Source organism: Rattus rattus, chromosome 3 (assembly GCF_011064425.1).
Source record: "Rattus rattus isolate New Zealand chromosome 3, Rrattus_CSIRO_v1, whole genome shotgun sequence".
NCBI lineage: Eukaryota > Metazoa > Chordata > Mammalia > Rodentia > Muridae > Rattus > Rattus rattus.
In genome coordinates this window covers 176944747-176952315 of record NC_046156.1, presented here as the reverse complement: position 1 = coordinate 176952315, position 7569 = coordinate 176944747, and the positions used below count along the sequence as shown (strand labels likewise).

General features: G+C 49.3%; 2 pseudogenes; one reads left to right on the top strand and one right to left on the bottom strand.

Moving 5' to 3' along the window:
* Nucleotides 1-219: 219 nt before the first annotated feature.
* On the bottom strand, nucleotides 220-832 carry LOC116896014 (annotated as a pseudogene).
* A 5199-nt stretch (nucleotides 833-6031) lies between these two features.
* LOC116896013 lies at nucleotides 6032-7369 on the top strand (annotated as a pseudogene).
* Nucleotides 7370-7569: the final 200 nt, after the last annotated feature.

The window sequence follows — 7569 nt, the reverse complement described above, 5'->3', positions numbered from 1 at the left end:
GATGCTTGAATTCAATTGAGGAAAAAAAAAACTTTGTTGAATCAAAGCAAAAAAATAGATGATAGAAAGAACGAACGAACGAAAGAAAGAAAGAACGGACACAGACCATCGGAGTCAAATCGCTGTTTCTTTATTGTGGAAGCAGGGGGCTGCACTGAGGACACTTGGGTGCAGGGAGGTGGGGAGGGGAGCAGTACAAAGACGCGTAAGGAACTTGCTCTAAAGGGGGCAGAAAGTCACCTGTTGCTCTCTAAGGCTCGGTGCTGCCCAAAGCCCGCTCGCTGGAGCCACACAGCAGGAAGCTGAGCTGGCCAAGAAGGCTCTCCAGGAGTCCGGACAAAGTCCAGAGTCTGCTTCTCCAGTTTCCATTGGCTGGTCGCTGGCACTCACTGGAGAGACCCGTGCCACAGGTCTCGGTGTTCAGTGCTTCGTCGCCACGGGGGGGCGCTGTGGAACTGGACTCGGGCTGCACCCTCACTGCGAATGATTCTTCTGCAGCATCCTCCCGGGTTCCTGGAGTCGCGGGTTTCTCTGGCTGTTCCTCGTCGACCTCACTCACGCAATCCGGAATGCTGGGCTCCGAGGTGCTCTGGCTCCTGGGAGAGGCGGTCCCTGCGTAGATTCCCGCGAAGTCACCCATCCAAACTGGAAGCCTATGTTCGTCTGGGTCACCGCCTTCGGATGGGAACTCTCCAAGGACCGGATAGAAGGGAAGAGGCCAGGGACCGCGGTCTTCCGAGAAGCTGGGGAGCAGAGGAGGCTGGGCGTCTGGCTGCGGGGGGACCGAATCCCAGGCCTGCTTCACTTGCACGGACCAGAAAGGCGACTCCATCTCTCAAGAAGCACTTGCCTCGGGAGGACAGCAGCAAGTGCAGCACTGCAGCCTGAGGAGCTGGTGCGGGCTCTGGTTGCTGGGTATTTGTAGTCTTCGAGGAGGGCGGGGTCGGAAATTGGGAAATTTCCCTTGCTGAAACAGTCGGTTTGCTGGACGGAACTCCGAAGGAAAACGTAGCTTTACCGATGGCTAACCGCACGAAATCGGCTTTGAACACGGAACCAAATGAATACGTAAATTTACGGACTACAAACTGCACGAAATCAGCTTTGGTCAATTAACCGAATTAAAACGTAACTTTACCGACGGCCAACTGCACGAAATCGGCTTTGGACACGGAAACGAAGGAAAACGTAAATTTACCGACGACAAACTGCAGGAAATCGGCTTTGGACAGAGAACTGAATGAAAACGTAACTTTAATGACAGCCAAATGCACGAAATCCGCTTAAGGTAAGGAAACCGACCATCGAATTTTCAACCTTTAGAAACACCCAGAGCTGGAGACTTAAGGGACTGAAAACGGAACATTACTGCAGGCCAAGTGCACGAAATCGGCATTGGAAACGTAACCCATTGAAAACGTAACTTTACCGTTGACCAACTGCACGAAATCAGCTTTGGACAAGTAACCGAATGAAAACGTAATTTTACCGACGACATAGAGCACGATATCGGCTTTGGACACGTAACCGAATGAAAACTGAACTTTACCAATGGCCAAGTGCACGAAATCAGGTTTGGACACGTGACCAAATGAAAAGGTCGGTCGTGCAGTCAGTCATCGGTAAAGTTACGTTTTCAGCCCCTTAACGGTTTGCTTCTCCTGGTATTTTTAAAGGTTGAAAAATCAATGTTCGGTTTCCTTACTGTAAGCAGATTTCGTGCAGTTGGGCATCAATAAAGTTACGTTTTCACTGGGTTACTTGTCCAGGGCCCATTTCGTGCAGTTTGTCATCGGTAAAGTTACGTTTTCATTCCGTTACCTGTCCAAAGCCGATTTCGTGCATCCCGTCGTGGGTAAAATTACGTTTTCGTTCCGTTACACGTGCAAAGTGGATTTCGTGCAGGTGGTCGTCAGTAACGTTCAGTTTTCATTGGGTTACGTTTCCAAAACCGATTACGTGCTGTTCGCCGTCGGTAAAGTTACGTTTTAATTCGGGTAATTGTCCAAACTCCATTTCGTGCAGTTTTTCATCGGTAAAGTTCCGTTTTCGTTCGGTTAAGTGTCCAAAGCCGATTTCTTGCAGAGTCATCAGTACAGTACAGTTTCCATTCGGTTACCTGTCCAAAGCCGATTTCCTGCTGCTTGTCGTCGGTAAAGTTAAGTTTTCATTGGGTTACACGTGCAAAGTGGATTCTGTCAGTAACGTTCCGTTTTCATTAGGTTATGAGTCCACAACTGATTTCGTGCAGTCAGTCATCGCTAAAGTTACGTTTTCAGTCGGTCAACGGTCTGCTTCTCCTGGTATTTTTAAAGGTTGAAAAATCAATGGTCCGTTTCCTTACTATAAGCCGATATCGTGCAGTTGGGCGTCAATAAAGTTACGTTTTCATTGGGTTACGTGTCCAGGGCCCACTTCGTGCAGATTGTCATCGGTAAAGTTACGTTTTCATTCGGTTAAGTGTCCAAAGCCCATTTCGTGCAGAGTCATCAGTACAGTACAGTTGCCATTCGGTTACCGGTCCAATGCCGATTTCGTGCATCCCGTCGTCGGTAAAATTACGTTTTCGTTCCGTTACACGTGCAAAGTGAATTTCGTGCAGGTGGCCGTCAATAACGTTCCGTTTTCATTAGGTTATGAGTCCACAACTGATTTCGTGCAGTCAGTCATCGCTAAAGTTACGTTTTCAGTCCGTTAACTGTCTGCTTCTCCTGGTACTTTTAAAGGTTGAAAAATCAATGTTCGGTTTCCTTACTGTAAGCAGATTTCGTGCAGTTGGGCATCAATAAAGTTACATTTTCACTGGGCTACGTATCCAGGGCCCATTTCGTGCAGTTTGTCATCGGTAAAGTTACTTTTTCATTCGGTTTCCTGTCTAAAGTCGATTTCGTGCATCCCGTCGTCGGTAAAATTACGTTTTCGTTCGGTTACACGTGCAAAGTGGATTTCGTGCAGGTGGCGTCAGTAACGTTCAGTTTTCATTGGGTTACGTTTCCAAAACCGGTTTCGTGCCGTTGGCCGTCGGTAAAGTTACGTTTTAATTCGGTTAATTGTCCAAAGCCGTTTTCGTGCAGTTTTTCCTCGGTAAATTTACGTTTTCATTCGGTTCCGTGTCCAAAGCCGATTTCGTGCAGGTTGCAGTACATTATGTTATGTTTTCATTCGGAGTTCCGTCCAGCAAACTGACTGTTTCAGCAAGGGAAATTTCCCAATTTCCGACCCCGCCCTCCTCGAAGACTACAAATACCAAGCAACCAGAGCCCGCACCAGCTCCTCAGGCTGCAGTGCTGCACTTGCTGCTGTCCTCCCGAGGCAAGTGCTTCTTGAGAGATGGAGTCGCCTTTCTGGTCCGTGCAAGTGAAGCAGGCCTGGGATTCGGTCCCCCCGCAGCCAGACGCCCAGCCTCCTCTGCTCCCCAGCTTCTCGGAAGACCGCGGTCCCTGGCCTCTTCCCTTCTATCCGGTCCTTGGCGCGTTCCCATCCGAAGGCGGTGACCAAGACGAACATAGGCTTCCAGTTTGGATGGGTGACTTCGCGCGGGAATCTACGCAGGGACCGCCTCTCCCAGGAGCCAGAGCAGCTCGGAGCCCAGCATTCCGGATTGCGTGAGTGAGGTCGACGAGGAACAGCCAGAGAAACCCGCGACTCCCGGAACCCGGGAGGATGCTGCAGAAGAATCATTCGCAGTGAGGGTGCAGCCCGAGTCCAGTTCCACAGCGCCCCCCCGTGGCGACGAAGCACTGAACACCGAGACCTGTGGCACGGGTCTCTCCAGTGAGTGCCAGCGACCAGCCACCCGAAACTGGAGAAGCAGACTCTGGACTTTGTCAGGATACCTGGAGAGCCTTCTTGGCCCGCTCAGCTTCCTGCTGTGTGGCTGCTGTGGGCGGGCTTTGGGCAGCACCGAGCCTTAGAGAGCAACAGGTGACTTTCTGCCCCTTTAGAGCAAGTTCCTTACGCGTCTTTGTACTGCTCCCCTCCCCACCTCCCTGCACCCAAGTGTCCTCAGTGCAGCCCCTGCTTCCACAATAAAGAAACAGCGATTTGACTCCGATGGTCTGTGTCCTTTCTTTCTTTCTCTTTCTTTCTTTCTATCATCTACCTTTTTTTTTTTTTTGATTCAATAAAGTTTTTTTTCCCCCTCATTTGAATTCAAGCATCTTCCCCAGCTGCTGGAGCATCACTAACCTTTGTGTTTCTGGTAGCTCTGAGGTGTCCGATGACCCAAGTTCTTCTTGGCTCTCAATATTGTGGATTTGAAATCCGACGGTGATTTCAAACCCTGTACTCGATTTTATTTCAGGACTTTTTTGTACGCGATTGTTCTTTTGTTTTGTGACTTTGTCAGGGAGGCCGCGGTGGAATTCCATGTGAACCCACTGTTCTCAGAGCCACTACTGAGGGAATAAGAAGAGATCTTCAGGGTTTTCATTTGTTTATTGGCATATCGGCCTCAGGGTGATTCTAAATGCTGAGATATCAGTGCTTGGATTGCTTTCCGTAAGCGTATTTCGTGCAGTTGGCCTTGGATAAAGTTACGTTTTCATTTGGTTACGAGTCCAAAGTGGATTTCGTACAGTCAGTCATCGGTAACGTTACACTTACAGTCCGTTAAATGTCTCAAGCTCTGGTTGTTTCTAAACGTTGAAATTCAATGGTCGGTTTGCTTGCCTTAAGCGGATTTCGTGCAGTGGGCCGTCGTGAAGTTACGTTTTCATTCGGTCCTGCAGTCAGTCATCGGTAAAGTTACGTTTTCAGTCCGTTAACTGTCTGCTTCTCCTGGTATTTTTAAAGGTTGAAAAATCAATGTTCGGTTTCCTTACTGTAAGCAGATTTCGTGCAGTTGGGCATCAATAAAGTTACGTTTTCACTGGGTTACGTGTCCAGGGCCCATTTCGTGCAGTTTGTCATCGGTAAAGTTACGTTTTCATTCCGTTATCTGTCCAAAGCCGATTTCGTGCATCCCGTCGTGGGTAAAATTACGTTTTCTTTCTGTTACACGTGCAAAGTGGATTTCGTGCAGGTGGCCATCAGTAACGTTCAGTTTTCATTGGGTTACGTTTCCAAAACCGATTTCGTGCTGTTCGCCGTCGGTAAAGTTACGTTTTAATTCGGGTAATTGTCCAAACTCCATTTCGTGCAGTTTTTCCTCGGTAAAGTTCCGTTTTCGTTCGGTTAAGTGTCCAAAGCCGATTTCTTGCAGAGTCATCAGTACAGTACAGTTGCCATTCGGTTACCGGTCCAATGCCGATTTCGTGCATCCGGTCGTCGGTAAAATTACGTTTTCGTTCCGTTACACGTCAAAGTGAATTTCGTGCAGGTCAGTCATCGTCAATAACGTTCCGTTTTCATTCCGTTATGAGTCCACAACTGATTTCTCTTGCAGTCAGTCATCGCTAAAGGTTGAAAAATCAGTCCGTTAACCTTACTCTGCCGATTCTCCTGGTACTTTTGGGTTGAAAAATCAATTTTCGGTTTTACCTGTCTAGGGCCCATTTCGTGCAGTTGTCATCAATAAAGTTACGTTTTCATTGGTTACGTATCCAAAGCCCATTTCATGCAGTTTGTCATCAGTAAAGTTACATTTTCATTCGGTTTCCTGTCTAAAGTCGATTTCGTGCATCCCGTCGTCGGTAAAATTACGTTTTCGTTCCGTTACACGTGCAAAGTGGATTTCGTGCAGGTCGCCGTCAGTAACGTTCAGTTTTCATTGGGTTACGTTTCCAAAACCGGTTTCGTGCCGTTGGCCGTCGGTAAAGTTACGTTTTAATTCGGTTAATTGTCCAAAGCCGTTTTCGTGCAGTTTTTCCTCAGTAAATTTACGTTTTCATTCGGTTCCGTGTCCAAAGCCGATTTCGTTCAGGTTGCAGTACATTATGTTATGTTTTCATTCGGAGTTCCGTCCAGCAAACTGACAGTTTCAGCAAATCCCCGAAGACTACAAATACCCAGCAACCAGAGCCTGCAAAAGCTCCTCAGGCTGCAGCGTTGCACTTGCTGCTGTCCTCGCGAGGCCAGTGCTGCTGGAGGGATGGAGTCGCCTTTCTGGTCCGTGCAAGTGAAGCAGGCCTGGGATTCGGTCCCTCCGCAGCCAGACGCCCAGCCTCCTCTGCTCCCCACCTTCTCGGAAGAAAGCCATCCCTGAACTCTATCTGAGCTTCTTTCGGGTCCTTGGCGCGTTCCCATTCGAAGGCGGTGACCACGACGAACATAGGCTTCCAGTTTGGATGGGTGACTTCGCGGGAATTTACCCAGGGACCGCCTCTCGCAGGAGCCAGAGCGCCTCGGAGCCCAGCATTCCGGATTGCGTGAGTGACGTCAAGGAGGAACTGCCAGAGAAATGCGCGACTCCAGGAACCCGGGAGGATGCTGCAGAAGAACCATTTGCGGTGAGGGTGCAGCCCGATTCTAGTTCCAGAGCCCCACCCCCACCCCCGTGGCGACGATGCACTGAACACCGAAACCTGTCACAGGGGTCCCTCCAGTGAGTGCCAGCAACTAGCAACAGGAAACTGGAGAAGAAGACTCTGGACTTTGTCAGGACACTAGAGCGCATGCGTGGCGGGCTAAGCTGCCTGCTGTGTGGCTACTGCCGGCTGGCCTTTGGCATCAGGGAGCCTTAGGGCAATGCAGGCGCCTTTCTGGTGTTTTATAGATAGGTCTGTGCAAAGAGGATCCCTGTGCCTAAACCTCTCCATTTCCTCCCAGCTGGCTGTTCAGAGCGCCCCCTGCTGCTATAATAAAGAAACCCAGCGATTTGCCTTGGATGGTCTGTGTCCTGTCTTAATCCTTTAATAGATGATTTCAAAGGAATGTTTTGGGTTGTGCCAGCCCGTTTTCAAAGATATCCGCTTCACCCAGGATCGCTGGTTTCTAGGATTCAAGGGAAGGCCAGGAAAACGGCAACCCTGATACAACCTGCAATGGGAAGGCAGCTATGGCTTCATGTTTCTAGCTGTTCAGGGAAGGCATGGTCGGGGCCAGACCCTGCTGTTAGGTCTCTCTACTCTTTCTTTCTAAGGAGGTCTCTGGGTTATTTCCCTGATATGCTTTTGGTCTGGAGACAAGCAGCCAAAGGTGGACGCCTGATGGCTTCTCAGTTGTGCTGTCCGGGTTTTAACCCAGTCTTGTGACCTTGGATATGTCCACAGATAGTGCACCTGCCTGCTGGCTTTTCCATAGTAATAGGGGAGCAGGAGGAAATATAAGTCCTAAACGAAAATGGTTCATTTTCAGAGACTGCAACTCTGCCTGCAAGATCCAGGCCAGCAACGTCTACAGCAGAGAGCACGGTGTGGCCAAGAATGAGACTCTCAGCGATTTCCCATGTCCAGTGCCTGAGCTTGGGGCTGTCCGTCCTGGTTCATGAGAGGCTGAGACTTGTCAGCCAAGGCAAGTTCTGCTGTGCTATCAGCAGGGAGAGGCTGAATCCGACCTTGACTGCACACAGCAAATTTGATTTTATTTCTAGGTGCTTATGTTTTCAGGCAGAATCAGACTTTTCAGAGGCACAAGACTGTTCTCTATCTGGCCATTAATAAACTGGATTTAAAACTTTCGGTTGACCTC